Source organism: Eleutherodactylus coqui, chromosome 10 (genome assembly GCF_035609145.1).
Source record: "Eleutherodactylus coqui strain aEleCoq1 chromosome 10, aEleCoq1.hap1, whole genome shotgun sequence".
Classification (NCBI taxonomy): Eukaryota; Metazoa; Chordata; class Amphibia; order Anura; family Eleutherodactylidae; genus Eleutherodactylus; species Eleutherodactylus coqui.
In genome coordinates, this window is record NC_089846.1 from 34,840,506 (window position 1) to 34,864,704 (window position 24,199).

A 24,199-nucleotide genomic window follows, 5' to 3' on the forward strand; every position below is an offset into this window, starting at 1 on the left:
AAGTAAAGGTGTTTTTTTTATTGGAAGTAAGATGTATATAACACAAGTAACAGTATTCAAGGGAGAAAATACTGGATGCTTTCACTATGACACTGAAGGAATCGGAGAGACGAAGTTGCCTTTGTGATTGCAATGTTCTGTTTGTCTGAAAATCAATGTGTACTGTGGCAGGGCACATTCACAGGCTCATCCCTCGGCTGCTATAAGAAGTAGACATCTCCTTTATTCGGAACTCAGTTGGGGCCTTGTTATTTTTATGGGTGCAGTGAGGCCGCTCTGCGGGAAGAATGGATTTGTTGAAATAAAATGGTAAAGTTAGTGATAAACACACCCCGCAGTGAGACGAGAGCATTCATATTCTCGCTATTCTTTGGCCATTTCTTGTCAGACATGCTGGGTCTGCTTTGCATTAATGATTTTATTTAGAAGGACAAAGGCAAAGACGTAATGCTATGTATGTCTACATCTTTGGATAGTCAAAGAACTGTACTTCAAGCCTAGTAAATCTGTCTCCCTAGACAACCAACTATAATCCTCTAAATTACATTTGGTTTTAATGTATTATCTCATCCACTATTACAAGCTTAGGATGGGGGAAATAGGTCTTATCAGGTGCAGCTGCAGGAGTATATGCCCTTTGGCATCACACTCACTGGGTCCCCTTTCTACATCACCTTCTTAGAGCCACCATTGACCCAATTCTTCTGCCTATAGCTACTTTAAGACTATACATTCAACAGTGCCCCCTTTGACAGTGTCAACAACTGTGCCACAATACAATGCCACCAAATAGTGTCTGTTACGTGTGCTGCTGGGATCTGTAGTTCTAAGCTTCCTAGCAGCACAGGGTTAATTCATTGAGCTGGCTGGGTGTAATACTTCCTGCTAGCCAATCTCCTGGGTCTGTGCTCACATATAAGCCTAGCTCCTGGTCAGTGTCCCAGGTTGAGCAGTCATGTTACCTCTGTGTTCCGTAACTTGTTATCAGGGATGTGTAATTTGTTCCCACTCCGAACTGTGCTTACAAGTAGGTCTGGTTGTGTCTCTCTGCTTCCTCTCTGTGGTTTGGACAACTGTAGTCCTGGTCTGCAGCACATGCAGCTCCCCTTTCCTACCCTCTTTACAGGTGCGGCCTCCAAATGTTTTATTCTGTGTGTCAGATGGTGGATCCCTGACACAGTTCCCTATGTCAGCTTGTGTGGCTGACTGTTTATCTTCCCTGTATGAGGACATATGGACTTGCTGTGAGTTTTATCTGTGTGTATGTGAGTTCTGGGTGGAGTCTGTGTGGTTTCCACTATATGTTGTAGTCTGCTGTTAGCCTGTGCCTGTAAGCAGGTATCCTGTGCTCTGTCCTGTTCCTGTTGCAGCTGGCTGTGTGATCTGTGCTCTGTCCTGTTCCTGTTGCAGCTGGCTGTGTGATCTGTGCTCTGTCCTGTTCCTGTTGCAGCTGGCTGTGTGATCTGTGTCCGGTTCTGCTGGACTCCTGGTTAGTGTAGGGGCTAGCGGTATAACCAGGAGCCGTGAAGTGGCCTGCTAGCTTCCACGTTTTGTACAAAATGTCAACTAATACCTGGTATTTATATTCAGCTTATCATCTGTTACTAGTGTTTGCATTGTGGCTGCTGTATGCTGTGTATTCTGGTTCGGTGTTTTCTGTGGTTCAGTCCCTGTCATGTGGCGTATGAATGCATCCTTTTCTGGTGTGTGGCTTCTAGGATCAGCTAGGACCCAGATCCGAAGACCGCTGGGCCGCCCTTTATTCGGGCGAATCCCCTGCTTAGGTAGGGCCATGCCATCCTCCCGTGTAGAACAGGGTCAGTTGCCTGAAACCCGTGTGCAACCTGTGTGCGTGCATCCCCTCCAGCCCTCTTTGGGCATGATCGTGTGGGCCCCCTGCTTAGTTTGCCCACACGATTGTAACAGTGCCCTACTGGACAGAGTCATGTCTAGGCAAGCCAAGAGACTACTTCTGTCCCAGTTGGCCACCAACATAGGTCTAACTTTGCCCTGTGCTTGGAGCAGGTGGATGGTATGTGATCATACGGTGGTGACAAACAGAGGCGGAGGCAGTTTGAATGCAGCAAAAATAAAATGTTGCTAAGCTGAAAATGACACTTATTGTAAAAAAATAAATCAGGCACCTAGAAGGAATTGTCATGTTGCTGTAAAACTTTGTATGTAGTTACATCTCAGGCAGATATGCAAGTGATTGGAGTTGTCACTTGAGGCACTAAAAGTTCTTCCACTATAAAAAGGATCTCAAAGGCTACTTGTGTGTGGTGACCTCTTCTTCCACTTGTGTGGAGCTTGTTGACCCCTAGATGCCTCTATGAGGCAGAGAAGAGATTTCATCCAGTTACCAGAGTCTGAGAGGGGCGCATTATTGGGATGGGAGTAGCTGGATGATCATATCGACAAATTTCCAGCCACTTGAGCCGTTCTGACAAGACTGTTAGGAGGTATTGGGACCAGTGGATGTGTGAGGGCACACAAGCCCTCTGGACTCTGGACACCCTTGACAAACCCCCAGTAGAGAGGGTCATCTGGTCAACCAACAAGCGCGAGCAGCTTCAACTGTTTTGTTGTCCGCCATTCAGAGACAGGTGGCACCATTGTTACACCCCTGTGTCTGTCAGAACCATTTCCAGGTGTTTGGCTGAAGGACATTTGGTCTCACATTGCCCATTACATGTACTGCCTTTGACACCCACCCACTGTTGCCTCCGTTTGCAGTGGTGTTGTGAATGACAAAACTGGACTGTTACGGAGTGGAACTAAGTTGTCTACAGTAATGAATCCAGGTTTAGTTTGGGCCCTCACAATGCCCATTCCTTTGCTATGGAGTGGCAAACTGCTCCCACTGATGGTATGATTGTCTGGGGGTCCATCGTATACGACATTCAGTCACCCCTAGAAGTGGTATGAGAGACAGTGATATATTCAGGACATCCTTCAGCCACATGTGTTGCCTCAGGGCTTCCAAGAGCCATTTTCCATTAGGAAAATGCTCAGCTGCACACAGCGAAGTTGTCACGGGAATGCATCCCCAACATTGCCACACTTCCGTGGCCTACCCGGTCGCCAGTTTAATCACCAGTAAAATATGTATGGGGCCATCTAAGCCAACTTCAACAGCCTATGAGTTTGCATGATGTAGAGGCTCAGTTATAGCATATGTGGACTGGTATGCCACAGAATACCTATATGCCTCCATGCCTTCCCATATCACATTTTGCATCCAAGCTAAAAGCGGTCCAACAGGGTCATGAGCCTCCATGCCCGCCCATATCATGATTTTGTATCTAAGCTAGGGGCGGTATAGCAGGGTACTAGAGACCCCATTCATGTTTTTTTCAGTTTTCCGCCATAAATTATCCTTTTGCTCTGATATTGTAATCGTTTACTTATACCAATGTTACAATCACATGTAGAACGTTTCACTTGATTCTGGCAACTCCTAGCTGCTTGATTTTTTTTTTTACAATGAGAGTATAATCAGGGTTTAGCACTCCACAGGAACATACATTATTTTAACATCGCAAATACAAACATAGTCCTGAACCTTAATATATGCCTAATACCCATCGACAAGAAGTCTCCTATAAGTAAGGCTTACTGCCATGAAACTGAGATATTACATTCTTTTTAGTCTTTAAGTCATACGGAGGAATTCCCTGCTGCAAAAACAATGTGCTGCGGATTGGCCTGATGAGAATCCCTTCTATTCATGGCCTACTTATGTAAACTATGTAGCAGTCTCTTATTACGGCACTCAACTCTTCTGGTGAAACTTGGACACATTCGTGCAATGACTTGGAACTCAATAGGTATATCTCCACAGTGCTGCTTCATCTGCTCACTCATCCCTGCTACCACAATGACCTCCTCAGCAGCACACCTATGGGAGCACCATATCAGCTCTTCCACGTCTCTCGCCACATACTGTGCAACCATGTCAGGGTCACATCTTTCATTTAATCAACCTAGTCCTCATCGCCCTGTAATCTCTAAAGTCAGCCACATCACTGGTCATCTTATGGTATGGAGACTCCCTCTTCTCTTGCTCAGGCCCTGAATATGTGGTCATCTGCAGCCAACTTGCGCTGGACTCTCTGGTCTTCCCTGCCCCTAGTTCTGCTGGGCTACTCACACATGTCTAAACTCTCACAAGCCTCTCAGGGCTTCATCTGTGCAATGGCCGCTGCGCGCACCTTTCTCTGTGCCACTCTATCTGGTCTCTGGCCACTCTCCAGCATGGAGATACAGGCAAACATATTGGCACTGGTTTGTGGCGTGCACCAGCTTACCATTTTATCGGCTGCTATGGCCGCCACCCAGCATGCGGATACAGCTGCACTCATGGCTAGCGCGTCTTCTCTGGTCTTTCTAAATGGCCCTCGCCACTTTAAATCCTTTTACTTAAGGACAGTGGCTTATACTCTTTTCATTATCTCTATAATGGTCCTGTTCTTCATAGTGGTGATGTGCTAGCCACGTCACTACTTGCATCATAGAGGGAGTGGAGCCCTTCCTTCTCAGTGCTCTCAGCACCTTCCGCCTGCTGGTTCCTTTTCCAGCCATGTGACTGGCTGGCAGTGGAGCCTACCTCTTTGACACCTGAAGTGCCCTGTCTAACGTCACTTCTGCTATTCTGGCAGGGGTATAGGGCTTAGCATTGCCATCGTTAGAATAGCTTGGCCACTCTGTCACTGTGAGGGGAGCCAAGGAGAACTCCCTCTACCCTGTTACATGCTCAAGTGAGGTTTGTTGGCCAGAGGCGTAACTATAGAGGATGCAGGGGATGTGGTTGCACCCGGGCCCAGGAGCCTTAGGGGGCCCATAATGCCTCTCCTCTCCATATAGGGAGCCCAGTACTATGAATAAAGCAAAATAGTTTGGGGTCCTGTTACAGGTTTCGCATTGGGGCCCAGGAGCTTCAAGTTACGCCTCTGTTGTTGGCCATATACTTTCGGTAGCTGTTGGCCGAACGCTTGTTCAGCCAACGGTCTATTTCTCCCAACTCTCTCATACACATGAATGCTCAGTTTGGCAGAGCGTTCATGGGTTTGCATGGTGCCCCTGCAGACACCTTTTGGCAGAGGCTTATTTTGAGAAAGAACAAAAGGATTGAGTATTGAAATTCCATGCACCTGCTCTTTCTTTCCCCTGACATCATCTGCTGGGGAAAGAAGAGTTGGGAGGCTCCCTTATGCATATGATAGTTAGTCGGTCCTGTCAAAATCAGTGAGTTCAGACAACTTTTCCATAATGTGTATGGGCTGTTTATATCATAGTCCTTAAAACATTTTTTCCTAGTAAAAACCTTACAGATAGTCAACCATTTCTTAGCTATATCAGTTTGTGAAAAGCTGGATGACAACCAATATGGCGCTCCAAACTGCTCTCACATGGGTTGTCACTCAGCTTTCCTCAATACTAAGTGACAAAGCCATGTAGCAAACCCTAATGTGGCAGATTTGTTATGTATTTGTCTAGGAAAGCCGGGTTTCTGCAAAGTGTGATGTCTGTAAGAAATCAATGATTTAATAATTTGGTCAGAGGTATTGACTGGTGGCTTCATTATTTCTGTGGGAATGTAAACTTTGCTTATATTTAATGTAGATTTTTCTTTTTGCTACTTTTTTTCCCCCGTTGTGCTTCTGATTAGAGATGAGCGAGCATACTCGCTAAGGACAATTACTCGATCGAGCATTGACCTTAGCGAGTACCTGCCTGCTCGGAAGAAAAGGTTCGGCTGCCGGCGGCGGGCGGGGCGCGGCGGGGGAGAGCGAGGAGGAACGGAGGCGAGATCTCTCTCTCTCTGCCCCCCGCTCCCCCCTGCTCACTGCCGCAACTCACCTCTCACCCGCGCCGGAAGCCGAACCTTTTCTTTCGAGCGGCCAGGCACTCGCTAAGGACAATGCTCGATCGAGTAATTGTCCTTAGCGAGTATGCTCGCTCATCTCTACTTCTGATACTAAGGACCCATTCATACGGGTGTATGTAATCTCGGTCCATGAAAAATGGACTGATTTTGCTATCTGTATGTATATGTGTGCATGTATTTATGTTCGCGTGTCATCAGTTTTTCACACGTGCAAAAAAACCAAAACAAGAAGGTCCAATTGATGTAACGTTTTTTGTTTTCACTGTCTCCTGGCAACATTACAGTAAAAAACGCAGTGCACATGCATGTGCCATCCGTGTTCGCTGTGTTTTGAAAAAAAAATCCCATAGACTTTCATGAGTGATTTTCATCTGTTAATACTGAGGGCTTTGATAGATGAGCGTGTTACGCAATACGCTCGCTCCTGCTCAATTTTTGGCTGGCAGTGAACGAGTGTATTTTGCACTAGTGCCTGCACAAATATTGAGCGTATTTGCGGGTTCAAATGACTAATTAGCCAGTGATCGCAGATATGGGCAGATGGGGCATGTTTGCGCACCTCCCATAGACCTCTATGGGGCTCTTTGGTATGCAAAAAAAGAAGTGAGAATGAACTTAATGGGTTCTACTCTCTCCAAAATGCGTGCTCACAAAAGTGAGCAAAAACAAGCTCATCTGTTTCAGCCCTAAGAGTGGCTTCAAACAGATCTATTTGTGTGCGCTTTTGCGCATGTAAAAATTGCGTGCACAATAAGCAGAGAATAGAACCAATTGATATAAATGGGTTAGTTTGCTTCTCCCTCTTTTGAGCACGCGCAAAAAAATAGGATTTGTTCTATTTTCCTGCATATTTGTGCATCAGAAGCCTCATAGAAGTCTACAGGAGGTGCACAAATGCACGCACAAAACACAAGAAAATGCACAATACGCTGCTCAATTCCGTGAATAAGAGAACACATCTGGACATTATTAGGTTAAATAGCCATTTAAAGCCGGAGGTATGGGTGTCGCTTGTATGTGAACATGTCCTGTGTGTGCAAAAAAGTGCAGTACCATGCTTGTTCACTGCGCAAATACATTGTGCTGAGCGAGCGTATTTGCACATACGCTTGTCTGAAGAAGCCCTAATTAAGATGTGCTAGAATTCTTTATTTTTCACATTCAACATTAAGTCAGTTAAAAAAACGGACAGCACACGGGCAGAAAATATGCCCATGTGAACGGGCCCTTACCCTTGTTACTAATGTGTGGAAGGCCTTCCACTAAGGCCTCTTTCACACAGGAAACAGCAATATAGCTGCGAGAAAATTGCAGCTGTGTTCCTGCGATCTCTGTGCGATATCGCTGCGTTATTTTGCGATTTAGTTGCACTACAAAGTCACACGACGCTGTAGCACTCTTTTGCCTGCATTTTCGGGGAGGCTTAAAATATAAGCCCTACTTTGAAAATAAGCCCTAGCTGCATTAAAAAAAAATAATAATAATACATTACCCAACAGCCGCTATCCGCCTCGCCGCACTTCCCCCCAAGCTGCGCACACTTGTTTGCAGTCTTCAGCCGTGACTTCCTGGTCAGGGGGTTCATAAATATCGCCTCCAGGAAGCGATGGCTGTGATTGGTTCATTGAGGGCTGCATTGATTGGCTGAGCCGCGGCCCTCAAGAACCAATCAGAGCCAGTGAGCCTACAAAACATCTCTAATGTGAAGGAACCCATTGGAACACATGGGCTTTACATACATGCGCTCTGGAAATCCACACTTTATTTTGCGTCCGCTGTTTTTGCGAGTGCCAAAAAATAGGACCTGCCCTATTTTGTGCATGTTTGTGTAGCAAAGAGCTACACAAACTGTGGGAGGTGTGTAAACCCGTGGGTAGGTGCTAAACGCAGTGCGTACTCGCAATCACCGGCACCACGTTAGGATAATTAGGGCTCCTGCACACGAGCATATGCGGGAGGATGACGTGATTGCGCTCAGAATGGAGTGCGATCACGTACTTTTGCGTGCTTGCCCGTGTATTTTACTATACATTTTTGCGCTGCTGGGCCCGCTCACCTCGGCATGGTAGACACCCGTGCCAGTTTTGAACCACCTCAGCAGTCGTATTAGCAGTTAACACCACTAAATTGTGCAGTTACACACTGTTTTATGCAGACGGGGTGCGCAAATGACTCTTATTGAGCCTCAGGTGTTGAAATGCACACGAAAAAAAAGTGTGTTGAGTATTCTTTCGCCCAACGGAAATGCGGGCGCAAAAAGCGCTCAATGTGAAGGAATCCATTGAAATTGTCTGCAGCTTGCACAGGTGATTTTGCATGCGCAATATCACCTGTGTGCAGGAGACCTTAGCCAATCAAATCAGAGTGGGGGGATTCCCCCGTGTGAATGAGCGTAGCCTGCACAAATACACTTGCGCAGGCACAAGCTAAAAATACGCTTGTTTTTTTCCCCCCAGGAGCAAGCGTATTGCGTATCATACTCGTCTGTCGTAGCCCTAAAGGGCCTTTAGTTGAAGCTGTGGCTACTCTATGGTCGCTCTGTGCTGCCACTTCCTGGAGGTCATGTAAGGTGGATGGATTTTTCACCATATTCTTGCAGGTCAAATACTTTTGCTTTGACTCCATTAATGTCAGTAAATCTTCTTGCCCGATTAGGCAGCCTCAGATTAGGTCTCAGTAAGTAGACTGAACATTACAGACTTCCCAGTTGATTTGCTTCATCAGACAGACATTTGGCAGCCAGACAGATATCCGCGAATCAGAACTTAACTCTTCGTGAACTCATCTTTGAAAATATTCTCTAAAATGCCGAGACTTCTAGCTGTTGGATGTATGTATGACTGTAAGCGCTATCCGTCAGCGGGAGCCGGCTGCCACTGATAGCCGGCTTTCTGCTGCAACAGCGGGGGTGCATTGGAGATGCAACCTCTGCTCTTAACCACTTCTCTGCCGCGATCTTTGTGGATCTATGTAGATCGCGGCATGGGAAGGGTTCACAGAGAGAGTGTGCTACCTCTGTGACGTCATCGGGCTTTCGCAATGTAATTGCAGAGAGCCCGGCTGGTTGCCATGGTAACAGGATGCCACCTACAGGCGTCCTATATTACCACTGCCTGTGATCGCTAATACAAGCGATAAGGCATTGCAGGACAGAAATCCTGCAATGCCATATAATAGCGATTATCAGTGCTATTATGCAAGTCCCCCAGAGAGACGCAAATGGTGTAAAAAAAAAAAGATAAAAATATTGTACAAAAAAATGTAGAAAAAAAACTTTTTTTGTTCCTTTTCTTATATTAGCATAAAAAAATCCCACATATTTGATATTGTCATGTCCGTAACAACGCGTACAATAAGTTGAACACGCTTTTTATCCTGCACGGCAAAAAGCATTTAAAATAACGCTAAAAAAACTGAGGCAAAATGCTAATTTTTAGCATTTTACCTCCCAAAAAACGCAATAAGGGTGGACACCCACTGGCGTTTTTTTCTATCTTGCACTGCGAGAGCAAGTAAAAACACTCACCTCACAGCGCAAGAAAAACGCTGGAAAATTGCTGAAACATCGCCAGTGGTTTCAATGGGGCCAACGGCAGCAGCGCTAGCCCAATTGAAAACATAGGGAGAATACCATGGACTTCTGCCACAACTGTCACAGCTGTGACAGGAGTTTCCTTCATCCCCACGGGGACCGCGGAGCCCTTGCCTGAAAATCATCATTATCTGGTTAAAAAAAAGAAAAAAATCTTTACTCACCTCTCCGCTGCTCATACGCTTCCTCCGGCTGGCTCCCTGGCACTGCTGTCCTGAAAGGACTGTGCTGATTGGCTGAGCGCTCAGCAAATAGCAGCTAGTGCTTAGCTATTGGCTGAGCGCTCAACCAATTACAGATAGTGCTTAGCTATTCATTCATTCTTTTTTTTACCCAGTTAATGATGATTTTCAGGCAACGGCTTATATTTCAAGCCCTTCCCCGAGAAACATACTGCGAGCTTGCCAGAAAGCACTGCTTTCAATGGGATTGGCAGCAGTGCCGATCCCATTGAAAGCAATGGGATTGCATGCTGCACTTCTGCCACAGCTGTGACAGCTGTGGCAGAAGTCCGTGGTATTCTCCCTATGTTTTCAATGGGGCTAGCGCTGCTACCGCTGGCCCCATTGAAAACACTGGCGATGTTCCAGCGTTTTCCAGCGTTTTTCTTGCGCTGCGAGGCGAGTGTTTTCCCCTGCTCTCGCAACGCAAGATAGAAAAAAACGCCAGTGGGTGTCCACCCTGAAAGTGATCAAAAAAGCCGTATGTACCCCAAAATGGTACCAATAAAAACTACAGCTCGTCTTGCAAAAAATAAGCCCTCACAGAGCTTCGTCCATGGAAAAATAAAAAGTTATAGGACTTTGAATGCACCAATTCAGAAAAAAAAAAAGATTTAAAAAATGGTTTTTATTGTAGAAAAGTGGACAAAGCTAAAAAAAATATAAGAATTTTGGTATCGTTGCAATTGTACCAACCCCCCAGAAAAAATGTATTGTGTCATTAATACTGCATGATTAATGCTGTAAAAAAATAAAATAAAATCTATGTGATAATTGATGTGTCTTTCTGCCCTGCTATCATAAAAAAAATTAATAAGTTTTAGAATATAGTCTATGTACCCAAAAATTAAACCAATAAAAATTACAGTTCGCCACACAAAAAACAAGCCCTTATACGGCCGCATCAACGGAAAAATAAAAAAGTTATGGCTTTTAAAAAATGGAGATAAAAATACGCCAAAAATCGTTGCATCCTTAAACCCAAAATAGGCCATGTCCTTAAAGGGTTAATTGTCTCTCAACTTTAACTATACAGATCCCCCTTGGACATAGACCTCTTTCAAGATTTTGGTCTATCATTTGTACCAGTAGGAATGATAAAACCAGAAGTAGAACAAACACAGAGAAAAAAGTTGGTTGGAAAGATTTACACGTCTTCTTTTGTTTTGGACCCACTTCTGTATTCGGTCTGCAGATATTGATGGAAAGTACTGACCAAAATACTGTTGTGTGAAAGTGGGCTGAGACATGGCAAAAACTGACAGCGAGGATGAGATCGCTTAGCCACACGATTAAAGAGAGAAAGACAGAATTACCCGTGACAAAGCATTTTTCTAGTCACGGACACAACATACAAGATATGAAAGGTATTATACTTAAAGACAATTGTGTGTCCCAACGTCACAGAAGAATTTGGGAATATAAGTTCATAACCACCTTTGGTATTATCAGAAATTGTATGAATCTCGTAGTTTTTTTTTTTTTACATCAGTGGGGACTATGAGATATGAGTAACCCACAGCAGAGGTAACATGCTGGCCTGGGGATGACCCCCTAACATCAATTTAGAGACTACAAACTTTTACATTCCATGTAGCTAAACTAATTATTTACTGTTATGGTCATCCCTCCCTGGTACTTATATATGTGCTATTAATAACAAAACATCTGTACCCTCTTACTCTGTCTCTGGTATTTATCAAAGTGCAAATTAAGTTCACCATGTTTGTGCCCTCCCATGTGATCATGTGTTTATGCTTTAATATAAATACGTCTTTAGATTTGTTCCATTAAGCCTGAAGAAGAACCCTGAGAGGTTCGCAAGCTCGCTATAATATCATGTGCTTTTGTTAGCCATTAAAAGGTATCATACCTACAAGATTACTTGGTTTCTCATACTGAGAACAATCACACTTTGCTCTACTGGTTAACGCGGTACTAAACTTCTTTCCTTTTACTTAGTGGCCTAAGAGTAATTTGAATTTGTTTTCTTTTTTTGTAGCCATATTGCATCATCGTTCCAAATCAAGACCGGATGCGGGATTTTATAAATTGTATTTAAGGACAATTCTATTTTTGCTTCGTGCTACATTTATGCATGCCGGCATCCATATACAAGTCATTTCGAGGTGAAAAGGTTCTTTGATAATGAAGGATTTGGTAGTTAAAATCAAATCATGCTCTCTCCGTGCCCGTGATGTGTAGTGGATGAGAGTTATCTCGTGCTAAAGGGTCTTTTTATCCAACTAGCACACAGATTTTAATCCACCTGGCATAGAACAGGGTTAAACATGCCCTCTCTTGTTTTCTTCTTCCATTTACAAGGGCCAATATAAAGTAGTGGACTGTTCTCACTCTTTAGTTATGTGCAGCCTTGTACATACTTGCCAGCTATTGTCCATTTGCAAAGGACCCCAGTCTATTTGAGTGGTCGGACGGGACAATGGGCAAGTTCTCTTATTCACTGCTGATGGCCTGGAGAATATTTCCTACTCAGTGAGCAGCGCCTTTCAGTGCCCCTTTGCCTTCCTCTGAGTGACAGCTGAATCACAGAGGAACTTTCCAACAGCAAAACCTCAGAGCAAGTGCCAAGAGAGGCCTTGTTGTATTCAGAGCTCGGCACAGCTGCGGTCAGTGGGAGGTCCCCCCATTGTCCTGCGAACACAATGACAACTGCAGAAAAAGATGCTTCTGTACAGGCCTCTATCACCCAATAAGGCAGACAAGATGAATGAAAATGTCAGAAATAGGGAACAAGCAGATGTGAAGCTATTTAGAGGGACTGACACAAGTACACTGAACATGCCGTCCCTGGCTTTGCTAAAGCCACAGTCCAAAAAGAAAGCACTTCACTTGTGTTTAAGAGAAGCACTCATGGGTTCCCAGTGCTGCCGCTGTACTATTGAGAAGGCATCCTTACCTCTGATTACTTCTTGCTTTTTATACCTTTCCCCCCTCCTGTTGACAATGAAACCCTGTAAAGTCTTGCAAAGTCTTTTTTTTAAAGACTAGACTTTTTTGGTGAATGGCGCTCCCCGAGAAGTTTGCTTGTTTGTTAGCATTAAATGTTCATGATAGAAGAATTTGTGACAGAAATAGAAGTAACCCTTATGTTACGCCGTGCACTAGGTGTTTCCAGCAAAGAAGACCGTAAAACATTTATTAAGGCTTCTAAATAATATAAAAAATTGAATAGAAGCACTTTTTTTTTTTAAAAATGACTTGATCTGAAACAACTTTAAAACAAATTATCTATAATCTAGAACAAAACAAAAAAAAAGTAAGAATAAAAGTGGTTGCTTGTTGATTTACTGACGTGAATCTTGAAACTTAGGGCTCATGCTTATTGCTATATTGGGACTCAATTTTGCAAGGCGTTATAACAGGGCTGCCGTTGAGATGCATGGGCCTCTATGCTCTGCTAAGCAGGCTCTATGCCTATGTTAATGAGTAGAGATGAGCGAGTATACTCGCTAAGGCACATTACTCGAGCGAGTAGTGCCTTAGCTGAGTATCTCCCCGCTCGTCTCTAAAGATTTAAGTTTATTACTTACCTGAATCCCCGCGCTGCGGCGACTTCTTTCTTCCCTTACCAAGATGGCCACCGGGATCTTCACCCACGATGCACCGCGGGTCTTCTTCCATGGTGCACCGTGGGTTCTGTGCGGTCCATTGCCGATTCCAGCCTCCTGATTGGCTGGAATCGGCACACGTGATGGGGCAGAGCTACGAGGAGCAGCTCTCCGGCACGAGCGGCCCCATTCACCAGGGAGAAGACCGGACTGCGCAAGTGCGTCTAAAAACGCCAGAAGACAGCGAATTTAGACGGATCCATGGCGACGGGGACGCTAGCAACGGAGCAGGTAAGTGAATAACTTCTGTATGGCTCATAATTAATGCACGATGTATATTACAAAGTGCATTAATATGACCATATAGAAGTGCTGAACCCCACTTGATTTCACGAGACAACCCCTTTAAATGTATTGTTTCATATTGAATAACATAATTGCATTGACATGTATTTACATTTTCTCATCTTGCCCTTTACTCCTCCAACTACACCCTGTCAGCTGCATTATGAGGCAGCACATATGGTCGACTATTAGACTTTAAACTACAAACCCCATAAAATTAGTATTAAAGGAAGGCCAAGAAGGTCATAATAGATTTTTACATTCTGCAGCTGCCAAGTCCGTGTCATCAGTCTGATCCTTTTGTAAAACTAAACCTTTTGATAAGTAGTGCAGAATCAGCATTGCTATATAAACAGCTCACTTAGAAGTTGGTAAAAGTATAGTTCCTACAAGTATCTTCACTGCCCTGTAGAACTGATGTTTAATGATTCTATAAGAAAGATGGAATATAACAAATGTCACCTACAAAGATCCTACAATTCATTATCTAGACCAGGGCAGTCCAACCTTTTGGCATGTCTGGGCCACAAAGGAAGAAGAGTTGTCTTGGGTCACACATCAAATACACAAACATTAAAAGAGCAAAGCTTCGTCCTCCACAGTCCTCCACACAACCCCCATTGTCCTCCACCGCCCTCCAAACAATCCACAATCGTTCTTCACAGTCCTCCAAAGAGGTCCCAATGTCCTCCAGTGTGCCCCCAAACAACCCCTACCACCCTTTAAATAACCCCCAGCACTGCCACCAGTCCATACAGACTCCAGACTAGAGTCAGCGCCTTCTTCTGTATGCAAGCCTGAGCACAGAAACTTGTCCAGGCTCACATGCAATTTATTGCCACTGGCCCGTTTCTGCTGCCAGGTAGAAACACACAGCATTGCGTAGCCAAGATGAAACCACCGCCTCTTGTCCTCACCTCCATACTGAATAGGAGCTGTCAGGACTCAAGAGGACAGGAAGGAGAACCATCGCTACACGTTGGAACCAGAGTGACTGAGTGAGCCAGACAGTCACAGAGCTGAAAGTGGCATCCACTGCCTTGTCATCTGCATGAGCCTGTCTGTGGGCGGAAGCTTACAACCTGCCATTGCCAGGTACCGCCTGTGGACTCGCCTCCTCCAGATTCAGCCTGCACGGGCCCCCTTCCGCTTTGTGCCACATTCATATCCATCCCGGACCATGGAATGGACACCCCTGATCTAGAGTATTTTTTAATTTATTAAAGAGGGAATATGGTTTTTGCCAAAGTGAACCTATAGCTTATGGCTAATTAATGCTTACATGCCTTTACTTTTAGTTCCCTCCAACACTTGCTACAAAGTGACCTAGCTGCAAAGTGACATCTTAATGGGGTTGTCCCGCAACAGCAAGTGGGGTTAAGCACTTCTGTATGGCCATATTAATGCACTTTGTAATATACATCGTGCATTAAATATGAGCCATACAGGAGTTATATACTTACCCCCCTCCCCCCCCCCCGGTGTTGGCGTCCCCGTCTCCATGGCGACGAACAAACTTCTTCTCTGGTCGCAGAAACAGTCGCGCTTGCGCACAGAGGATTCTTCGCATGGATGGTCCGTGCTCACGAGCTGCGTCCTGGCTCCTCCCCCTTCTCAGCATCATCGCGTAGCTCCGCCCCTGTCACATGGTGCCGATCAGCCAATGGGGTGGCTGTAATCGGCAGTGGAATGCAGACAGGAGAAGACCCGCGGTGCACTGTGGGAGAAGACCAGCGGAAGCCATCTTGAACAGAAGATTTTTTAAAGTAGCTGAACGGGGATTCAGGTAAGGGAATTTTTTTTTTTTTACTAACACATGGCAGCGTTTTTCCTTTACAGGTTCCTGGGGACTGGGCAAAAAAAATTTTTAGCTTTCGGCGTGGGACAACCCATTTAACAGGTTCCATGATTTTTATTGGAAACTGTTTCCAGGTTGCTATTAAACTGAACTGCCTCATGTGGGCAATAGTTTAGAAGATACTATTTCATCAGAAGTACTAGAATAACATTATAGACATTCTGATTTCACATGCAATTACTTCCTTATCATCCATTTTCAATTCTCTATTATATTATGAGAAACTAAGTTGGAAAACAAAAATATAGAAAATATGACTAAAAATAAGAGTCTCACATTTCTGTGCAAATTTCCTTTCAAGGCTGTTTAGATTATAGAGTTTTTTCAACAAACAATTATATTGTGTATTTCCCATTGTCAAAAGTCAAGAGTTGGCATGTTAATGGAGAGTCAAGCTGGATAGGATTGCCTTGCCAACACTATGTTTTCTCTATAGCCAGTTTAATATGCGATGCCTTAAGCTACCTATCATGGGATGACTATCATTTGAATAATCGCTCCAAAAAGCGAATGCAAACAATAGTTATTCCATGTAAATATGGCCACCAACAGGGTGATGAGGGATAATTCGCTCACTAGTCGCTAATCGTTTCCTTTTACCTTACCTAAAAGTAGTCACTGGCTGAGCAAAAGTCCCAGTCATTTATACTTGAACGACTTGTGAACGAATTTGCATGGAGATTCGTACGGTTGTCGTACGCTTCAGTGACTTTTCTGAGCGACGACAGATGCGTTTGCACTGAACACTCAGATAGAATGCTCAGAAAAGTTGCTGAAGTGTACAAATGACACTTGTTTGAAAGCTGCTGCCAGAGGTGACTGACAGCGACTTTCTCCTCTCTCTACATTAAATACACATGCACACTTACATTTTTTGAATACCTTACACGAGATATTCAGCAAATGTAAATATCTCATTCTTGACATGAAAGTCTACAGGTCAAAACATTTTGTGGTGCGTCTGTCCATTCATTTAATGTAAACTTCGTCTGTTAGGAATCTATTCCAAAATTTTGTGGACAATGTTTCCTTTTAAGGTTATTATTATTATTGCTATACTCTATGCTTTTCAGTAATTTAGGAATATTTATTATGATTAGGCCTGGTTTTAGATAAAGTGTGGCCCTGGGCAAAATTAAAAGGGGATCCAAAATACTAAAATATACTGCCAATGCAGTCACATTCAGTCAATTGCCACCACTTCCATTACAGTTATATCGTGTGTGAGTATTATTATCAGCACATAAAGCCTCATGCCCACGGGCACGCACGGATTCTAAGTGGATTCCTGTCGTGCCCGCAGACATGAGGCAAAAATACATTTACTTACCTGTCCAGGCGTGGCGCGGGTCTCCTTTGTTGCGGCCAGATCTTCTTTCTTCTGCTCAGTGGATGCGCTCAGCATGGACAGCTTCCATTGACTTTAATCGAAGCTTTCCCTGCGGGATCCGCAGAAAAATGGAGCATGCTGCGCAGGTATGCCCATGGACATGAGGTCTAAGGGAGACAGAACAGAGAAAAAAGCAGCTTGATGATGAATTGCATTGCATAGGTTTTAAGTCAATTTGTATATCTATTTCCTGGTCAGATATGTATTGGGGCTTAAGTTTCTAAATGATCATAATGGCATGCAGATGCTTTTCTTTTTTCTTTATTACTGGATATGCCACCATGTAAACACTAATATTACCCTCATACACTTACTATACAATCTTAGATGGTAAGTGTATGAGGGTAATATATAGATGTCAACTCTACTCTCTGCAGACCGTATAGGTGATTATAGTATCATTCTATCCAGTAATAGCAGTAATGAAGTTGTTCACATCAGCTTTTCTTCACCATTTGGCGCAGACCACTATGATGATTTCTCCCAATCACAACCTGTCTCTGCAAAATTTGCAAGAAAGATATGTTTGGCTCCTCACTTTTACAGTATCTTCCCTATTAATAAAAACAAGAAAAAAAATAGATTTTACTCAACTCACCTTTCGCTTTCCCTGCTGGTCTGGACCATCTTGCTCCAGTCTCTCCTCAGTCCAGCATAGTGTGTTCAGTCATTGACCTCGGCCACACCATTGCAGAGGCCAGGGTCTGCTCATGTGATCCGGTAGATAATTGGATACCAGAACAGCGCAGATTTGACCAGCAGGAGAAACGAGAGGTTAAGTGATTAAAATCAGTTTTTTTATTTTATGTTTGAACTCCCATGCCTTGTATCACTTGGGGGCACCCTTTGGGATAAGGGCCCTAGGCAATTGCCCAGTTTGCCCTCCCTAACGCTGGCCTTGATTATGACATTTATCACGTAATACAAATCTGTATGTCTTCTCTACAATAATGAATGGTAGCTTGTTTTGTTTTGTATCTAGGGCTGGTAAATCAATGTATCTATGGTCTGCCTTAGTTGAAGCCACCTGCCAAATCAATCTGTGCTAATGAAATACCTTCGATTCAAATTTGACCAACATTAAATACTAGCAAATTGTCACTCTTGACAATTTTAAGGATGTCCTTTACGAAAAAGGACCCCTATTAGTTTTGGGCTTTTTAAAGGCTTCTTTGGAATATGATATGATGAATACTTTTGCGAGCTATAGGGTGGGCCACGGAAAAGTAGCCTACCTCTGACTTTACTACAGGAATAGGAAGAACAAGCAAGCGGATTGTTTTTTTCAAAGCTTTATTGATTTATCCATATGTTATTACAGTTTAATGAAAAGCAAAAGAATGTCGAAGACTGTCCCTGCAAGTTGGTGTATCAGTAATAACGTGTCAGCGAATGCTGAAATCTCTGAACCTAAAACCATACCAAATAGAGTGTGCAAGAACTGAAAGAGCTCGACAAAGCTGAACACGTAAATTACTGTATATGCTTGTGGACTTATTTGCTATAGGACTTTTGGACCCATTGCTGTATTTTATGATGGATGAAGCTTGGTTTCATTTGTCAGGTCACGTGAAATCACAGAATATTAGGTACAAGAAGAGATGCACAGAAGTGGACGGGGACCACTTACAGCACATACAAGTCCATGGGAGAGCACGCATATGGGACTCTGAAAAAAAAAGATATTTTCGTGCCACGCACCAACTTTAACGGTTAACAGTGCTGGATTGCAGAAGCGGGTAAGTCTTAAAATACAACACCCTGTCTCATCCGCTAACTCTACAGTAATTTAGTTTATGGTGCTGTGGGGACATGACAGGTCCCCTTTAATCTGAAGTAGGATTGGTACTGCATAGTACCATGTTTCCCTGATAATAAGCCCTACTCTGATTTTCAGAGGGGGCTTGAAGTATAAGCCCTACCACAAAAATAAGCCCTATCTATACTACATGAAAAAAAGCAAATCTCACATAGCAGGCACCGTCCGGATCCCTCCCGCTGGTCTCCAGTGCTCGGCAGGCTTCCGAGTAGTCCTCAACGCCGACAGAGCATGGCTTGCTGGTAACAGGGTTTATAAACCCTGCCTCCATCAAGTGATTGCTCTAATTGGTTCTCGAGTGCTCGGGGTTCAGCCAATCAGAGGTGGCGCTCGATGAACCACAGCCATTCAATGCAAACAGCGGGAACATAACAAGCGATTTGGCCCTTCCTCATGGCATGATTCCACAGAATAAAAATCACATTTAAAAAGGGAACCCTCCTTGCTGTTGCTCAAATGATCAACGAAGGGAAGACGCCAATGGTCAGTGAAAGGTTGAATGGTGGGTTAGGGCTGGGATAAACATGGTGGTAAAGTTGGATACGAAATTGGATGAGGTAGACTTGAGTATACAGTAGATGAAGTGTGATTTGGATAGTATGGTGTAAAAGCTTCCTCTAAATAAGGGAGATGGAATAATACCTCCGTAATGGCCGAGAAGCGGGCTGAGGGAGGGGAGTTCTGAGTAGCTGATCAGAGGGGTTGCGGAGACTGTTGGTTGACACTTTCTCTAATATACATTAAATGAACCCTATATGGTTGCAGCAGGCTGCAAGAATGATAAGATATGGGTGCGAAATAAAGGATAACTGAACTTAGTCTATTCATTCAACACCAGAAAGTGTGTGTCTCTGGGTCTGCAGTCTGGTCTTTGGATCTTCTTTCTCAAATTAAAAGTCTGCAAGATTACACATACCATAGGTTCTTCTCCCCTTTACCCTCATATTCCTGCAAGTCAGTGTAGACGTCCCTCATTATCAAGCCCCTTTTACTGCCTGTTGGGTGTAGCAAGACATGTACAACTTGTACATGTACAGAGAGGAAGACAATAACAGCCCACATTTTGCAGGAACAGCCTTGACCTCACTCTAATGAGTACTGGAAATTGTAGTTCTATGGTAAGAGAAGAGCCTGGCAATGCAGTAACTAGATATTTCCTATTACATGTCTGCGAAAACCAGTAGAGCTCAAGAAAATGAAATGGGAAACTTGGAGGACTGGAGGCGCAGGAACAACAAAGAATACCCGTCTGTGTAAACAGCATGATGTTGTCCAAAAGTGAACATTCCCTTTAAATCGACTCTAGTAGCTGGTGTCCTCATTTGTCTTTTTTTCCCCCTGCATCTACATGGCTAAAAGATTGACATGTCCTCACAATAGGGATTTGACATACATCTAGCTCTACTGATCTGGCTACATTCAACTTTATCTTCTTTTCTGTTGATAGCTTCTGTTTCTAGTCTGTGTTATGTCTCCATATCCTGAGGCATTTCTAGTATTTGTGAACTTCAAGGGAAAATTTCAATGATAAAACTGAGGCTTACAACTCGTCCTTCTGCTTGAGGTCAGGCTTCATCACCTCTTCGGGGTGTAGGTAAATCAAAAGGGCAGTACTTCCAATACCATATCCAACCAGATAGGTTGGACAGATGCTTGATGAGTAAAGTCATCCATATATGTTGCTCGATTTCTGGACCTGGAATGGACGACTTTATAAACTACTATATATGCCTTCTAAATATGTTTAAAAGTAAGGGTTTCCTTTAAGAGGGTTGATAAGTGGTTAAAACTTTGGCCTACACTCCACCCTTCTCACCTGCAGAGCAGATTCTTTGCCGCTGGCCAGCATTTTGCACCCCTACACTTATTATTTTAACTTCAATAAAGGCAGGATTAAAGAGAATGAAAGACACACTTCAAAAGAGGGAAGAGCATTCCCAAATGATTTTTTTTTCCTCTTGCCTCGGTGAGATAACTCATGTTTAAACACCAGATTCCCATTTAAAAAGGGATCAAAGACGGATCACTTACTAAAGAAAGCGTTACAAAAGAGCAAAATAGCTGCGGGTGAAATATACTCAGTCAAAGGGAAGCAAGTTACTTCATTCAGGAGATGGGCATGTATGTGATAAATTAACACACATATTGACTGTCAAGAAAGATAGTGCTATATATGCGAAACAATTTAATAGAACATCTGGTACCTGCCTTGTTCATGCTCACGGTCGGAAATAAGGTACGAAAACCTGAGCTGATCTGCAACTATCAATAATGCATTGCTTTCACATTTGGTCCAAACTTCAAATACTAAATCATTGTTTCATTTAAAGGTAACTGCAAAGTAGAGGTTACTATTCAATGGACTCAACCAGTTTAATAAATAGGGTACTAAAACCATGTCCTTTATTTTAACCCTTTCCAATCCACTGTCTGACGTCTAAAGACATTCTGATTGAAGGCTGTACAGCTCCGATGGCGGAAGGCGTCCGGCAGGGTATTCTTACTGTAGATTACTGGCTGCTTTGTTGTCGGGGGCCTCTCCAGCATGTCCGATACCACATTAGTGGCTCTAGCCAGCAGATGGCGCCATTGTATAATGGCAGAAAGAGAAACTCCCTAGGAAACCCTGAGTACAAAATTGGATTGCAAAGGGTTGCTTCACAGTAACAATCTCTCTTCATTTGCCCAATTAGGGTATAAGGCCATCACAGATGTGGGTCACCTGTTTGGAATGTCCACTTTTCCTTATCTGCAAAAGTTGTTTGCACTGTGGTGGACCATTTGCTCTCTCAAAGGTTGCTCAAGTTGGGACTACTCAGAGTTACACCGGTTTCACAAGGGCATGATAGGGCTGCATTTTATCCCACCCCATTATTCCAATAAACCAAAGTTAGTGTCACGATTCGTGCACAAAACTGGAGTCTCTTGTTGTAGCTGCTACTGGGGGTAGTGTTATCAAGGAATAGGCAACGTCTGGTGTACAAGACAGAGGGTTTGAGCAGTAGAGTAGTAAGGAGATAGCAGAGGTCTGGTACACAATATAGTGGAGCGGCACAGAGGGTTTGAGTAGTAGAGTAGTCAGGAGATAGCCGAGGTCTGGTAACATGGGAGGATGATCTAATTGTAGAGAGGCAGGTATGCAGGGAGGCAGCTTGGTTAAAGGCACAAGGCACAATAAACATGCAAAGAGGGGAGGAATAAGGCCAGGTTTATATAGTGTCTCTAATCAGGGCAGGGTAGAGCCAATTCAGGAGCTACATAGCAGGAGCAAAAAAATGGAGCATGGTTTAGTCAGGGGAGCTACCCAACAGGCTTGACAGCTCAGTAGGAAGGGCTGTTGCTTAGGGCACAGGAGAACCCAGGTTCAAGTCCTGACAGTTAGATCACTAGAAGGTCTAGGGTTTATAGGGACATTGGACTATGGTGAGCATAGACCAAGTTAGTGGTGATGATAGATCCTTTTAGGAACAAGAACACAACATTTGTAGCTGTTCTGTTGTTTGTTGTAGGTATCTAATCAATCATGATTATTTGGTGCTTTACAAAATGCAACACAGGATATAGACATTAAATAACCAGAAGGGTTGTTGATCTCAAATGTTGATCCAGGCATTATTCTGACTGTCATTATGGAGTCAGGAAGGATTTTTTTCCCCCCAAAATAGTGGTAAATTGGCTTTTGCCTCACTGTTTTTTTGCCATCCCATGGATCAACAAGGGGGTGGATACAGACTGAACTGGATGGATATTTGTCTTTTTTCAGCCTAGCATACTATGTTACTATGTAAGACGTTGAGAATGAAGGATTTTCTGGAAATCCTTACTAGGTCAGGAAGCTGTAATATTTGGGATTGCAACCAAATGGATATGTTCAATGTTGGACTGGGGTTACTAGGGCCCACCTGTAAAATTCATTTTAGGGGACCCACTGTACAGCTGCATGCAAATATTAAGGATTTGGGGGTTTGCAGATTTTGAGTCAATGTATTCTCTATACTGTGCATGTCAATGGTAAAATGGCTGCAGTTGCGTCTGGCCTTGGAAGTGGGAATTAATGGACTTCCATTCACTTGATAGGTGAGGATCCCAGAGGTTGCAATTATGGCATATCCTTTAAAATGCAAGCTCACACTAAGCAGCCACAGAATGGCCAAAAATTGTACCAACATGCAGTTTTATGGTAAAACGCCACAGATTTTTAATGATTGCATGATTTTGCAGGTGAAAAACCATATGGCCACCAGCAATCAATTTGAAAACCATGATAATTTGTAGTAAAACCAGTTATCAGTGTGGTATTCGTGTGACCTCACCCATAACTAAGTGGCCTGTGGATACACCCGTCTGCATGTACTATAGTACAGTGAGTGTACTGTGCTATGCATCGCTTATGCTGGTAGTCGGGCTGGGGGCTTACTCTGGTGTAGGGCCCACTGGGAGAGTCACCTACTCCCCTATGGCCCAGTCCGAGCCTGAATATGCTGTTACCAAGGACTGGAAATGTCATCATGAGCCGAAGACATTTTATTATTTTTGTGATTGTTATTTGCCACAGCTGCAAGATTACTGGTATTAATCTTAGAATATTACCCATTATAATTCCTACAAATTATTGAATATTGAACACAAAGTTTGTCCTGATCAACATATTATATCAGTATGTCCTGATGGACATATTATATCGAGAGCTATAAGACAAGTGATCAGTATTATTGCCTTTCTGGTTCTCATTTATAGGACTCAAACCAGATTCAGCACAAAGGTCTTTTGCCCTTTATACTGTCTGAAGGTATTAGTAGCCCATAGACCTTTTTTAATCTGTCTTCTTGACTTTCCTGGACTGTGAGACATTTGCTGGTAAATCATAGACTACAAAACATTATAGCTACCAGACATCTGCCTTCCGTTAATGAGTGTGAACTATATACCGATCAGTTGTAACATGAAAACCACCTGCCTATATTGTGTAGGTCCCCAGAGTGTTGCCAAAACAGCTTTAGCCATTTGAGGCATGGACTCTACAAGACCTCTGAAGGTGTCCTGTGGTATCTGGCACCAAGATGTTTAAGTCCTGTAAATTGTGAGATGTGGCCTCCATGGATTGGACTCATTTTTTCAGTACATGCCTGATTGGACTAAGATCTGTGAAAGTTGAAGGCCAAGTCAACAGCTTGAGCTGTTTGTCATGTTCCTCAAACTATTACTGAACAATTCATGCAGTGTGGCAGGGCGCATTATCCTGCTGAAAGAGGGTCACTCCCATTAGGAAATACTGGTGTCATGAAGGCATGTACTTGGCCTCAATGTTTAGGTAGGTAGTATGCGTCAAAAAATTCACATAAATGTCTGAACTCAGGTTTTTCCAGCAAAACATTCCCCGGAGCATCACACTGCTGTTGGCTTTGCTTCTTCCCATAGTGCATCCTCGTGCCATCCCCTCCCAAGATAAGTAATACATCCAGCTGTCCACAAGATATGAAAGGAATCATGATTCATCAGACCAGACGACCCA